General features: G+C 38.3%; 1 long non-coding RNA gene across 2 annotated transcripts in view; it reads left to right on the top strand.

The window, feature by feature from the left end:
- The first annotated feature begins 2,213 nt into the window (after positions 1-2,213).
- LOC308189431 overlaps positions 2,214-15,712 on the top strand; it is a 32,097-nt gene continuing 18,598 nt past the window's right edge. For both annotated transcript variants that reach the window (XR_013946364.1, XR_013946365.1), the window contains exon 1: positions 2,214-15,622. This is a non-coding gene — a long non-coding RNA (uncharacterized lncRNA). The remainder of the gene's footprint in view (positions 15,623-15,712) is intronic.

Genomic DNA, 15,712 nt, shown 5'->3' on the forward strand with positions numbered 1-15,712 from the left:
TACTTAATATGTAATGTCTATCTGGCCATAAATGAACAAGACCTCTTTGCTAGGAGTGGAGGGGTATGTGAATGAGTAGGTGGGAGGTGGGAGGGAGAACTCCTTGAGGGGAAGCAATCAGCGGATTAAGTGCAGTACCTGTGGGATTGTGTTTTCTACAACTGAAGTCCAGACCAGCTTTTTAAATTACAACAATATTTTTCACTCTTCTGTGAAAAACATCTGCAACTGCAAAATGGTTTGCAAAGTAGTGGTGTTTGTTTTTCTTAGATGTAAAGGAAAAAATATTTTTTCTCCTGTTCCACTTCAGATTTACAATGCAGTTTTTGCTGTGAGCTTTTTAACAGAATTCAATAAGTCTTAACTGAGTGAAGTTATCAGGAGCGGCTGTCAGATGTAGATGAAATTCCTAGAACTGAAAAAGAACAAATTACCAGAAATGAGTTGACATCCCTCTCAAATGAAATATGGGAAATCCATCAATCCCTTAATAGCAAATTATGAAATGTTGTGTTTTCTCACTAGAAATCCATGGTAGGTTTGGACCATGGTTTGCAGGTTTGCAGTGCATATTTATAGTTTAGTCTGTGGTTAAAGATTGTGGTGTGATTGTGGTGTTCATGTTGGGAAAAACTAAGTCAACATACGGAAGTTGTTCACCAACTTGGATGTGTAAGAACTCTTTCTTCTGGAGTTTACTGGATTTGTTCTATAAATATTTTAGATCAGAAAAGTTTGTGGCAATTCCAAAATTTAAAAAAGTTAGGGTGTAAAAACCATTTTTCTGCAGTTGTAGGATCTTTGTATGTGAACAAAGAGAAGAAACTTCCTTCCATTTACCTACAAAGTCTTTTGATTTATTAAGCATATATATATATATATATATATATATATTGTATTGGACTTTTGACTGCTCTTTCACTTGTATTACAATATGACTTGAAAAGAAGCACTTGCTTTTAAGCAACATGGTGTGTTAAAAGTGAAGCTCTGGAAAAACTGAGGGAATTGGAAAAGTCAGGAGTCTATTGCTTAAAGCTGAGCAAGAGCAAACTTAATCAGTTCTGCCTTCCAAAAGCAGATACAAATTCAAAAGATAGATATAGAAGGCCTAAAATAGTACTCTCAGATAAAAAATGTTTCTTCTTTTCTTTGTGTTGTCTTTGATTGATATCCATGCAGTAGAATTATAGATTGTTGCCTTTCAGATGCTTGGAGATGTTGCTCACTGACCATCAGCATTATGATGTTTTGATTTTACATATAACTGTTAATAAAGGTCATGTGGATAAGCCTTTTGTGTCACTGACAACTGTGAATAGTTTAAATTTGATCTCAAGTTCAAAAGATTTTATATATATATATATATTAATCTATATCTGTACAATGCGCACAGATAGACCATGGCTGAAAATTAATGATGAACCTAGAAACAAGTCTTCTACTAGCTTCTTTTTCCTATATTGTGATTTGTCTCCCATGTTTTCATAATAGAAACGCCCATATGGACAGCTGGAGTAGTAGTAGTAGACGCAACTGTGTTCTAATGATAGATACATTGATATCTGAGAAAGTGCACCCTGATCATGCTACCCAGGAAGAGGCCTTCAAGGGAAGTATCTGTATTTATACATTCAGTAATTATGTCTCAGAATCTAGATACAAAAGCATAATTAAATTTTTATGCTGCTGAGGGTATCACTGGAAGTCTCTTTTAGCAAGTATTGGCACAACAGAATGGCAAGTCTCCTTACCCAAGAGATCAGATGCTTGAGACTTGGAAGCAGACTGAATGCCCTGTGGTGCCGCTTTCACAAGGGAGAAACAACAGTCTCTTTCTCCTGACACTGGGTTAGTGGATGAGTTCAGCTGAGGAGGTTGGGCAATCACCCAAATCAGAGCTGAGATATAAATATTAGCAGAACATTCTCATGGGAGGTCCACAGAATTTAAAACTGGCTTCCTTGATTGGTCTCAGAGCTTGGCAGACCCATATATTTTCTCAGGCATTAAGTGAGCATGGCTTGGATTATTTTCTTCAATGTTTTCTTTCTTTTTGGTGAAGTATAAAAATTGTGGAATGACTTTAAAAAAAAAAAAAAGAAGGGAGAGAAGAGAAGAGGAGAGGAGAGGAGAGGAGAGGAGAGGAGAGGAGAGGAGAGGAGAGGAGAAGAGAGAGGAGAGGAGAGGAGAGGAGAGGAGAGAAGAGAAAGAGAAGAGAAGAGAAGAGAAGAGAAGAGAAGAGAAGAGAAGAGAAGAGAAGAGAAGAGAAGAGAAGAGAAGAGAAGAGAAGAGAAGAGAAGAGAAGAGAAGAGAAGAGAAGAGAAGAGAAGAGAAGAGAAGAGAAGAGAAGAGAAGAGAAGAGAAGAGAAGAGAAGAGAAGAGAAAAGAAAAGAGAAAAGAAAAGAAAAGAAAAGAAAAGAAAAGAAAAGAAAAGAAAAGAGAAGAGAAGAGAAGAGAAGAGAAGAGAAGAGAAGAGAAGAGAAGAGAAGAGAAGAGAAGAGAAGAGAAGAGAAGAGAAGAGAAGAGAAGAGAAGAGAAGAGAAGAGAAGAGAAGAGAAGAAAAGAAAAGAAAAGAAAAGAAAAGAAAAGAAAAGAAAAGAAAAGAAAAGAAAAGAAAAGAAAAGAAAAGAAAAGAAAAGAAAAGAAAAGAAAAGAGAATAAGGAAAGAAAAGAAAGAAAAAGAAAATGGAAAATTTGTGTCCTGGGCCTGTATTTATCACAGAAGAAAGGGCTAGGAAATATCTCAAAAGGTCACCTAGTCCATTTTCCTATCCCAAGTCAGGATTAATGATACATGAAGCAGAGTTCCCACGCTGTGGTACACTAGTGATGCATGAACCCCTTTAAAGTGAATGTAGCAGTGCTGCATAGAGTTACAGCATTCAGGGGCAAACCTTCAGTGTACAGGAAATACTGTTTTCAGGAGATCATTTGGGATAGGCTTGTTCAGGCTGCAGCAAAGGGAGGGAGGCCTGTAATTGATTGAGGTTGTTCAGCTTTGGAGGAAAGTGAGAGCAGCTGAGAGTGCTGGATGCAGCAGGATGTATCCCTGTCTCCTGGTGTTCAGCTGGGCTTTCTGCCCGTGGCAGCTTTCCTGGCTTGCTTCCCTCAGCTTAGGCTATATCCGTAGTCCATGGGTTTCTCAGCTACACTAACCACATCACTACAAGTACATTAAATGTGTCCATGTCCATTGGCTGGCACTATAAATGCCTGGCACGGAAAAGCCCATGTCCTTACTATTATACTCTGCCATCTTCCAAAATAAGGTGGCTGCTTGCAGGACAACTGCCTGCTGGGAGTGACCCATGAGGACTCCCAGGCTGTGTGTAGAAGTCAGAAAAGCGTGTTCTTTGGGAGGCCAAAAAGGGACCAAGATCCATTCTAACAATTTAGCAGAAAAGGTACTTGACTCGCCATGCCTGGGAACATTCCCTGCTGCAACTAATTTTTCTTGGATAGAAGTAGCCCCTGTAAGTGCAGGTCCTCCCAGTACCTCCTTGCAGACTTCCTTTATGCTAATGAAGTCATTTTGTCATCCTGGAAAAGCAACATCCTCATCTGCATTTTCACTTTAGGAGTAGATTTTTCTCTAGCAGTTTTCTATATGCTCTAGTCTGTGGCTTCTTGTTGTGTTCAGGACTCTACCCCAAATATGGGATGACCTGCACTAGAGAGTGATGCACACAAGCAGTTATTGCAGATTGTAATATTCAGTGCTGTTCACTTGACTGTTGATCAGTTGCTGCTGTGATCTGTAACCTATTCTGCTCATAGATCCGATCTCAGGACTCCCCTTCCCCCCCAGTCCTATGATTCACATTTCCATCAGAGACACGGGGCAGGGGCAATGCAGGTTAAGCCAAAGATCACAGTTTTGGGGAAAATGGGCTTGCTTTTGCTAGTCAATTGAAGAGGACATGGTGGGAGTTTGTGAAAAGCAGGGATTTTTTTGGAGGAAGATGCAGGGTGATGTGGAGTGAGGTCTCCACCTGAGGAAAGGATGTAGGAGGTGATGGGGTAACAGAAAGTCTAATGGTTGGACACTGATTCATAAACAGTCACTGACATGGATGGTCAGGAAAATGATTTGTACAGCACTTGAGGTAACATACAGAGCTGCTAGATCATCAGGGTGCCAATGACATGTGCTGCTGCAGGCGTGTAGTCTTGGCAATTGGGTAGGAGGGGCAGGCTATGCTGTCAGATTGCACAGGATGGCACATTACCCTCTTCTGTGATAGCCACATATCCCATAGCAATGCTCAATAGCTGACAAAAGAAGACCTTTTGAAAAGGAGGTCTGCTGTACCTGATATCTTTAACTATCCTCGGAAAAGTATTTGATGGAGGTTCAACCTCTTTTGTAGCTGCTGAAGGAGGCAGGTAAGGGATAGAATCACCTCTAAGACCATGTCTCGTACTGACAGATGCAAATGTTTCTTGTGGAAACAAAACCAAACAAAAACAAACATAAAACAAATCAAAAAAATAAAACAAGAGCTGACAGCTTTCACTGTCGTGAAGAGGCTGTGTGCTGGTTTATGGCTTGGACAGAGTTCATTTTCATCATAGTAGTTTGTATGGTGCTATGTTTTGTATTTTTGATGAAAATAGTGTTGATAACATGCCAGTGTTTTGGTTGTTGCAGAGCAGTGCTTGCACAGCACCAAGGAATTTTCAGCTCCTCGTGCTGCCCTGCCAGTGAGGAGGCTGGGGTACACAAGGAGCTGGAGGGGACACAGCCAGGACAGGTGAACCGAATGGACTGATGGGATGTCCCATACCACATGATGTTGAGTTCAGCAATAAAAGCTTGGGGAAAGGAGGAGGAGAGTGTGTGCGCTTGGAGTGAAGGCATTGTCTTCCCCAGTAAGTGTTATATGGGGTGGAGCCCTGGTTTCATGAAATGGAAAATCCACCTGCCAATGGGAAGAAGTGAATGATTTCCTTATTTTGCTTAGCTTACATGCACAGCTTTTGCTCTACCTAGATAACTGTCTTTATCTCAGCCCATGAGTTTTGTCACTTTTCTCTCCCCCATCCAACTGGGGAGAGTGACTGAGTGGCTGGGTGGTGCTCAGAGGCCAGCTGGGGTTAACCCACAACAGGGAGTCAGGGAGTCACTTTGAAAAGCATAATACCTTAGGCTGGCACCTTAATATTATAGTAACACTGAGGATATAAATGTATAACCCTAGCCTTTGATAGTGTCTATTTGTTGCATTTTGTAAAAATAAAAATAAAAACATGACGTAACAAGACCTAACTAACACTAGCAACCAGAAACCTTCAGGTTAACAGCTTCTGGATCCAGACCATCATCATTACTTTACTTCTGACTTTACTTCCATAGAGCAGTGCTGGATTTTCACCTCTGTTGCAGAAGAGAATAGATTTACACCAAGGGCTGTTGTTGCTCAGCGGTCTGTTGGATACTTTTCTTGTGAAGTGCAAAACTAATAGAAGCAGAGCTGATTTTGGCTAGCACTTGACTGACCCTACAATGACGTCCTTCAGTCTGACATAGACTTTCTTTCACTTGTCCTTTCCATAGTTGCATATTGCGATCTGACAGAACGTTTTGGCAACCTGATCTCTCATCTAGTTTAACATTGTGGTGTTCAGAAGACAAGTCATCCTCTGAGAAGTGCACTTTGTGTGCTATTAGGAAACACTGTAATTAATGGCTGCTGAAATGTTAACATTGAAATGTAATATATAATAATTCCCTGCTCTGAATTTCTGAACCACAGCAGATTGCGTCATGTTTTATGATCTGCTCAAGGTAGTAAAGTATTTACAGACATAAAAAAGAGAAATTATTTCTGAATTTTTATATTGAAAGATTTAGAGAAAAAAATCTACCTTTAGAATTATTAAGATATTTTAATATAAAGGTAGAGCATCTCCCAGCTTGTGAACGGTTCTTCCAACACTGTCACCAACTGCCACGGAATCCAGCTGTTCAGAAACAACATCATAGTTCTTGTACTGGCTTTCTTCCTGCTGTGCTCCTCTTATATTGATATTTGACTGTTAGAGAGCTGTCACTTTCTAGACTCTCGGCCAAATAAATAATGAATATGGCTTCATCTACCTATTGAGATCTTTACATCTATAAAAGTTAGCTATTTTCCAGTAACTTCAGAAGAATTGTGGGCTGACTGAAAACCTGGAGACTGAGGAATAGCTTCATTATGTTTGTGGTTTAATGTAAGACTACAGCACAGCTAAATAATTTTAACATAGAAATTGCTTTTATATTAGAAACTGACCGCACTTCAGTGATGTTCTTATAATCTGTCTAACACAAGTTGTTGTTAGGGAGGAATACATTTGTATGTATGGGTTGAATTTCATTACTAAAACAACTATCCGAAGTTTGGTGTGAGACTGTGAATTATATTTTTGGAGGAAGACAAATATCACTAACTCAGCACTGAGCCTACTTTTCACTCCAAACACAAGGAAAAATTCTTTGATCTTTTTGACTTTAAAGTTAATTTCTTGAATTTCAGCAAGTACTGTTAGGAAAACAAAATGAAAGTCTAAGTATTCCAGAAAGAGATGTGAATAATTATGAGAAGAAGGTGAACAAGCAGCAAAGTTATGATTAGAAGCCTCTATGATGATCATTACATCAAATAATACTACAACTTTGGCTTTTAAAAAGAATATTCTGCTGTGTTTCTGGAAAAACTACAAAATACTGTGCCTTATTCTAGTTAACTACAGTCTTTAACTACAAACTAAAAATTAATTTGTACTGAGTATTTTTCTTCCAGGCCCAGTACAGATTCAGATGGGAATATGGTATTATGTTTTTAACAGAGCCCAAACAAATTGTAATGTGTTTCACAATCCTTCTTTTGCAAAAATCTTAATAGAGTGCCCCAGAGTCTACTAAGGTCTTCTTCCAAAAACTTCCTTTTCCCTCCTCCACTACTTATCATCTCTCTGTCCCTTTGGTCACTTTTTAGCAGAGTTCAGTCTTCGTGAAGATGGGATACAAGGAAATAACCTTGGCATTAGTCAGCAGTTTAAGCAAATACAGTCACAGGAAGGAGATATCTGTATCCCACAGGCTTAGGCTCTAGGCTTTCAGCCTAAAACCCACATCCTTCAGCCTCATGTGGGAAAACTCTTTCACCTGCATAGAGCCACTTGAATGCATGGGACGTTTGAAAAGAAAGAAATCAATGGTCTGGAAAATATTATCTAAGCTGGAAAATTGTAATGACATGCTGGCTATAACTCTGCTGCGTAAGCACTAGGAACACTGTCATGAACATCTGTTGAAAGCACACAAACCTTGTCTGTGCTGTATGTTTGGCACCCATGCAGCTGAGCTGCTGCTGAAATCTGGGTACGAGATGTCAGAGGGGAGAATAAGACAGATCTGCTTGGTTTTATAGATGCAACTTTGCCTTTTATCACGGTTGCTAGTCTTCAGGATACTATTAAGTATCTAACACCCCCCAAAATAAGACTTTAACTGAAAATTTCATTATGAGACAACCTTCACCTCTATAAGTAGGTTGTTGGCTGTAAAGTGTAAACTACAACTAGAAGCAGACAGTACCAGGAGCCACAGACCAAAGACTTTTTTTTTTTTTTTTTTTTGTGGAAGTGGGTGTCGCTTCATCTACTTCTGTTTTATTTAGCACTGAAGCTCATTAGGTGCTCAACTACTGGGAAGATATGGCTGAAGATCTTGAATTAAGAAATTGTCTTGTCTACTGTCTCAACTAAGGGAGCTCTCAGCAGCCATGGCTGAACTGACATATGACCAAAGTGTTTGGGAAATGGAGGACAAGGAAGATAAATATTTTGTAATGACAGCTGTACATTCCTTCCTGCAAAGCTACGTTATAGATGACGCAGATCTTACTGACAGATAGGTGATTACTGCCATTGAGGGATATGGAAGCCATAGGACTTTTCCAGATGGAAGACTTACAAACTTGTCTATAGCTCTATATCTCATTAAATGCTTTCATGCAAATGTTATGTGTGGAAAACTGAATGCATTTAAATTTGTATATTCATATGTTTTTATAGGCTTATTATACCTAGTCGTTTTCTCAGTGACTCTGAGTTCAATAGGAACCGTATGCCTGCATTTTTTTGAAAATCTGATTCTCAGTGGTTTACTGTTCTTAACGACATAAGATAAGAAGTTACATATCCATTTTCTATATGGGATATAGAGTTTTCAGCTAGATTTACCTATATACTTTCCCTCTTAAGGAGACCTTCCTTTCTTTCATAATATATAACAACTACAAATATATAACAACTTTAAGAACTACTATGTAAAACTTTTTTTTTCTTTGCCAAATGACATCCAAATGATCAAAGTTCTTCAGACATAAAAGCCATACTGTTACATCATATCACTATTTGAAAAATGTTTAGTGCTCCAAGAACAAATATTTGCCACAGATGCCTTCTAGCTATTTTAATAGTAATAAGCAGTTACTGGTAATTGCATACATGTCATGTGGAATTGAGGCTTTATTGCATTTATTTTTGGAGAGAGGATGTGATGTTTCAAGATTGACTGATAAAAAGAGAAAAGGAAGAAAATGTAGTTGTGACTGAGATGTTCTTGACTTGCCTAACAGTTCATCTCCATTAACTTTCTGTGGCAGGAATCAACCTGTAGATGTCCCCCAACACATGTTTTGCTATGTCCAGTAGTTCAGTTCTGTTGAAAGCAGCTATCACATTTATAAATTACCAACAGCTCAAGTTAAAGAGAGACAGTGAGATGAAAAGCTGCCCAGGAATGGCTATTCTGTGGGAGGACACTGAAGGTAATGACAGAGTGAAGAGCATCTCAGACCAAGAGAAACATGAGCTAAACAAGACCTGATAAGAGAAACAGGAATAAGAGTCTTGCAGAAGGCTGAAGACATCAGAAAAAGGGAGCCAAAAATGACACACTTCACTGTGGCTCTTAGATATGGAAATGATAGATTTCCCTCTGGCTTATTGAACCAGAACTGACCTTAGCACTGTAATACATGATGAAAAGAATGCTGCACTTCCATAAAGTGATAAGTTTGTGAGTACATAACTTCTTCGATTAAACCAGCAGGTTAGTGTGAGAAAATATATTTCAGCTCCTAATCATCCTAATGAGATGATATATATTGGTGACCTTTACCTGTGTTTTTCTAGTGTAATTCAATGCTGAACAGCGTTTGCACCAGCGGTGAACTGCCTGCATATGATATGGTAGAGCTGTTTGAACCCTGAATACAGTTTGCAAGCATGAGTGGAATCCTAAATAGCTGTTTGCTTCAAGTACTTTGCAACCTATTCTCTCCCAATAAACAGGCTGGTTTCTTTTCATGGAAAAAATTGATAGATGATTTCTATTTGTATCAATACCCATATTCACATGCAAACAAGCACATTTGTCAATGGAAAAGAGTATTCACTGGTCACAATATATTATTTGCTCTGTTATTTGTCATTTTGATCATTATTCTTCTTTCAAAACTATCCATTGAGAACCTGGAAGAATACTGAGTAACCTTTCCCTCAATAAGCAATGAAGGGTCAAAGAAAATGGTAATGAATGACCTTGAGATGAAAAATTCTAATTCTATACAGACCTTCAGAGCACTTATATGGTAAATAGAAAGTCAGCAGCATTCATTTTACATTTTTCACCACAGAATCTGGAGCAAACCTTTTGCAGCATGGTAGATCTGGGTCTACCCGTGTCACTGCTGACAGCTACCTTATAAATAGCCCTTAAAAACTCCAGTAGTGGACTCTCCCAAGCCTCTCTCCAGGCAAGCTACTCTGATATTTCATTACAGTTAACCTTAGAAAAGTTTTGACTAACCTTCTCAGTCTTCTTTGCTTCATCATATGTTTCTGCCCACTGTGGCCATAACTAATGACAGAACCTTCAATGAAATAATTGTTTCTCGTGTAATGATGATGATCTACATATCAGACATACAACGGAATACATACCATTCTCCTCTTCCTTAGGTTGAGCAATCTTATCCCTTTCAGTCCCTCTTCACTGAAGATGTTTTCAAGATTCTGTTTGTAGTTGTTACTCTTCTGTGAAGTCTCTCCAGCTCTTCTACATTTTTCTGGAAGGAACAATGCGATATCAACTGGTCATGTTCACCTTGTACTTCACCATAACATTCATAACTGTTTCTGCAGAGCTATTAGATACTTTCAATTTGTTTTCTTCATTATTTCTGCCTAAACTGAAATGAGAAGTCATCATTGCCTATACTTAATATTGAATATTCTCTGTATTTTTTAACCCGCTTTCAGTAGTTTCCTGCACATATTTATTATTCAAGATCAGAAATTGTTGAATTGATGAAATTTCTCTCTATAAGGGTGGAAAATAGCCTTACAGATACAGAAAATAAGTAAACAATAAGATACCTTTATTTCAGTAGGATTTTGGACACTGTTCATGAGGAATCCTTACTGACTGTTATTCAACTGTTACTCATCTGTTACTATTCAGAATGACTTTCCCAAATTCACACAGAAAACATTTTGATGTAACTAATGCAGCAGTTGTAAGTTTATGCAGCACATAAACTGAGATCACATTCTGACCAATTCATAAACAGAGAAAAATAATTAAATCCTGAAATAACTAAAATGCAAAAGCCATTAATTATTTCTAAAAATATATTTTTTTTCATGAATAATCCACAGTAAGTTTTTATTATTATTATTATTTCTTTGTGTATGTGTGTGTGTGTGGAAGGTACTACTTTAATTTCTTAAGGTATAAAAGACGTCTACAAAATTAAGTTCTGCTAATTCCTACAGGATTTTTTTTTAAAAAACAAATAAACAAGCAAGCAAACAAAAACCTCCACAGAAGGAAGTGTGTATCAGACAACATAGCTGTTCTACATGCCAAGGTTTTGTTGCACAGGTTCTTCAATAACCTTTTTCTCATTCCATGGATGAACTAAGATGAATAAATTTCTGCAGGCCGATTGCTTCTGACCTGTAAGAGGAAGTGTAAATGAGCTCTTTCGCTTGTAGAGTGGACTCCAGTCTAAAAGAATGTAAAAAATTGCATCTGAGTTTTCAAGAAACAAGTTACTCACAGGGGACTTAACGTGAAAGAGCTGTTGAAATGTAAGGTGCTAAGACTTTTATAACAAGGTAACCACATACATTGAGCCTTCAGTATGATTGATTATGTTTTGGGTAGGACTATTTTTTTTTCTTTCTTTCTTTGCAGCGGTGATGTATTGTATTTTGCTTTGTTTTCTGACACTAACCTGCAGCTAGATTGTAGGAGACAGGGAAAAAAAAGTAAGCTTGAACTGCTTCAGTGAGACTGAGGGTGAAAGGAGCATCTCATATTTCATCTTCCCTCCAAATATCAGCTGGGGAGTGGGGAGATAGATTGAGGAAAACAAATGAGAATCAGGTTTGGCTGAGCAGTACAATTAGTCAGTGAAAATTATGAGTAAAGTTCTAACCAATATTTTTTCTGGATTGCTACCCTGTCAAATCATTCTCTCAAAGCTAGAGCAGGTGTATGAGAGTTGTATTTTGTAAAGATTGATTCTACACATTAATCAAGGACGCTGAAAAAAAATAAATCACATCACATTGATGTACCCTAGTAAGTCAGCTTTCTTGGCTGCAGTGCTGTCAGAAAAGCTGGGAAATTTTCCTGAGCTTCATCATTTTCCTGAACCTTTTATGCTTTTCTGGTGCTCTTTTGCCACTTGCCCTTAGAATAGTATATTCTATCCCAGTGGTATAGTCAAGGGTATACCCATAAATTAAATGAATCTACTTCTCTCATTGGCACTATGGAGTTTACACCTTTCTTTCACCTAAGCAGGTGGAACAAAAAAAGTAAGTTTGTCCTTTTTTTTTTTTTTTTTTTCCAAATTTATTTTTCACTGTATCAGTCAGCTACTCCATACTTCCAGTTGTTCTTGTCTTTCACAGGGAAAGGGGAAGTTGTTATTAACACTGGAATTTTTCTCTCCAGTTGTGTGAGAATGCAAAAAATCATTTCTTTCTCTGACCCCAGCCATACACAGAAACGACAGCAGTCTCAGTGTGCTGAGACCAGACATCAAGGGGAGATGGGGAAGACAGCCATGCTGCATCAGCATTGCGTTCCTTCTTCTAACTTCAGTACAGGGTTGTTTTCTGTTGGAGTCTCAGTACAGGGTCGTTCTCTGTCCCTTTTCTTTCTAATTTAATCAAATTATATTGATCTGGTTATCCTGACATCAGAACTAATTCTTTGTTGTTATACGGGGAGAAATACAGAAAAATCACAGATTTAGCTTTAAATATAAACTCCACACTCACCCCGGGATTTTTTTTTTTTTTTTTTTGGTGGAGATTTCATCTGCTTCATTCAGAAAATGAAACTCTCTCTGTAGAATAAAGCAGAGCCAAAATACCTCATTTAGAAAGATGCATTTAAATGGCACATTTAAAAAAAAAACATGTAAAATTTTTATGGAATCAAACTCTGGTATTAATTTTGATAGAGTAAATGGACCCAGGGACACAAAATTATTAACCTGAACATTTCATTGTATAACAGTTATAAGTAGCTCAGGGATTTGAGTACAGAGGCTTGGATTGCTGGATTGCTTGGATTGCTTGTGGTAAGCAGTGGCATATAGGAGGGAAGAGGCTGTGGTATGACCTCCATTCCCTTCCAAGGTGAACAATTTTGTAGTGCTGTGATCTTACAGGTGGTCAGGGATCTGGGATAGCTGTCTCTGCTGTTCCAGGCATAGAGCTTAGGGCCTCATGGTCAGCTGGTGGGATGAAAGTGAAGCAGGGGACCACCTGTCTTCCTCATGCGAAGAGTTTGCTCTGCCTTTTGGACTCCACTGGTATCTTCCTTTTTTGAGCTCAGAAAATTATGTTGCAGGGTGGATTAGACTATCCCCTCATTATTTTATTTGGGGAATAATTTTTTAATAATCTATTAGATATCTCCTATTTGAACTGGTTCTGTAAGTCAGCCTACTTGAGCTCCTTCTGCCCAGCATAGTCTATGCCTGTGTAGTAGTTGTGTATGTAGCTTATAGTAGTTGTGCATGTAGCACAATAGGACTTATTTAGGAGACTTACACTGAGAGGGTAGCCATGGAAGATTCCCATCATCATAAATTCAGAAGTAGGGCTTAGGACTTTTCTTAGAAGAGTATATTTCCATTGTCTTGCAGAGGTTTTACCCTTCAAAGCTGCTAGAGAACATGTTGTGTCCTCACAGAGCAAGAGGATGCAGTTCACATTTCATTTGCCAGTTCTGGTTTGTTACTGGTATCCCCTTTGTTCTGACTGAAAGCCCAGGTGAACACTGTGTTATCATCTTCCCACATACTTTGGTTTTCTTTTGAAGACCACCTATGGATGTGGACAGGGAGGAGATTGAGGTGTGCAGTCATATCTTTCCAGCCAGAGTATTCACAGGACTGGGGTTGTGGGGTGCACCGAAGTGCATTGCTGCTGTAGCTAGGTCATCTCCATGAGTCCTCTTCTCTGCACAGAGAACAGCACTGATATCCCCAGGAAGGACAGACCTTGACAGTGTATGCAGGGATGTCAGCTGCCTGTGGAGTGAAAGAAGCAGTGGAGCAAAGCTTCACATGTCCTCACCACAGGGCAGGAGCACCATGTGGCCCTGGAGCACACCTCTCTTACTACTGCTTCCACAGTGAATGCTGACTCCTTCCTGGGCACCTTTCTTTTGCCCAGAAAGAAGAATTCTTCCTAAGGGGCTGTATTACATCCTCTCTGCACCCTGTCAAGCAAGCTTAAGGCTGGTAAGGCCTGGAAAGTATCCTTACTTCAACTGAATAGTTAAACAAGATCTTTGTTGATATAAATGCAATACATGTTGATTTCAAACTTGATGACTTTTCAAAACTGAGATTTCTATTTTGTTATACGAAATATATATGAAAAAAAAAAAAAGGAAGAAAGAGAGAGAAATTGAAAGAAGAAAAGTCCACAACTTGTGATTATACACTACCCCTTTTGTCTCCATTTTTCACCATGGTGACATGACAGAAAGTTTTAATAATTAATAAAATGGTACTGTTCATGACAATCAAATTATACAACTTTGTTGGCCACTTTTTGTAAACATTACACTACAGATTCTGAGGGGAAGCTGAAACATAAACAGCACTTTTTTTACGTAAACATTCACCAAGAGTCTTGCTTTTTTTTTTTTTTTTTCCTAAAGACTCCACACCAGCACTTGACTGAGAACCTAAACTGAATTGTTTGAAGACTGGGTTTAACATTTTTTTTTTCAGTACAGATAAACACTATACTTAAAAGTAAACACTGTTAAATGATATGTGCAACCTTAGGAATATACCATGTTAATCATTACTGCTGACACTGCTTGTTTATCCTTGGTATAACATCACTAATTGAAGTGAAATTACCTTTGACTTTACTAATACAAATGGGCAAATTAAAATTCCTAATTTATAATATTTATACAGCTAAGATTCATGTGGCCCTTATGAAGATAGGAGGTGTTATTAAATGCCAGTACCAGGTTCAGGTCTGGATGATGAACATACCAAATGCTTGGGGTTATTTTATGTGCTAAAGGAGAAGGTGGTCTGAGACTCCCTCTCTTTGAAATGTTTAATTTCTTCTTGTGTGTGTTGCTATAAGTTCCTTGTGTCTGTAAGTTTCTATGGCTGCTTGCTCTCTACAACCATGTTATAACCTCAAGGCAATAATTCTCCAACAATATGGGTAGACAGCCGCCAGCCTGCCCTGGGCAACTTTCTTGGATGCCCAGTTAATAGCTGTTTCGTTGCGGGTATTTACTGCAAAGCCTGAGATGAAGCACCCATGTTCTCGCTCATAAAACATTGCTCAGTTTAGTTGTTGCCTTAATCTAAACTAACGTTATTCTGGTTGCAAAATATCTGTATATTCCTTATGTCTGGAAGAGTGCAGCACTCTAGTAATGTAAATGACTGTCACTGGTCTATACTGAGGAAACAGCATGTTGTGTCTTGTGCCTCTGTCCTCCCACTCTTCTCTCCTAAAGAGGCTTTTTATAACAAGTGTTGTAAAACAGAAGCCAGTGCAAAACATGCTTCTGAGTAGAGTAACTGTGTGAAACGGAAAGTTAGAACCAGAGAACAAAAGGTTAGTTTTCCTGTAGAAAAGATAACAGCTTGAACCTCTCTCCCTCTTCTCTCCCCACATTAGAAGAGGGTGCACTAGAGAGGTTAAGTCAGCACACACATGTTTTAAATTAGTGGTTTCTAAACAAGGAAGTGACAATTATTTGTTATGATTATTTGTCAAATAATCACATCTGTACTTAATTACCACATATACACCAGTGTTTGCATTTCTCAGTAGGCTGAATTCAATGAGAATAGCTCTAGATGGTAAATTGTAGGCCCTCATTTTAGTGGGCACAAAAAATTTAACACAGTATACTTTGTGTTAAAAGTTATAAATAAAAATGCCTTATAGCCCTAATCAGTCTCACTCCTTTAATTTAATTTGCCATGTTTACAAAACACAGCAATGTGATTTGGGTTTCTCTCATTCTCAAAGCCTTGTTTATCAGGTAAATTTTATTCTTATTTTTTAATTACCAAACACCATTCTCTCTTTGTTAATATATACAAAGCCTCACTAAATCACAGTCAGGCTACTT

This window comes from Anser brachyrhynchus (genome assembly GCF_964034855.1).
Source record: "Anser brachyrhynchus genome assembly, chromosome: 2".
Classification (NCBI taxonomy): domain Eukaryota; kingdom Metazoa; phylum Chordata; class Aves; order Anseriformes; family Anatidae; genus Anser; species Anser brachyrhynchus.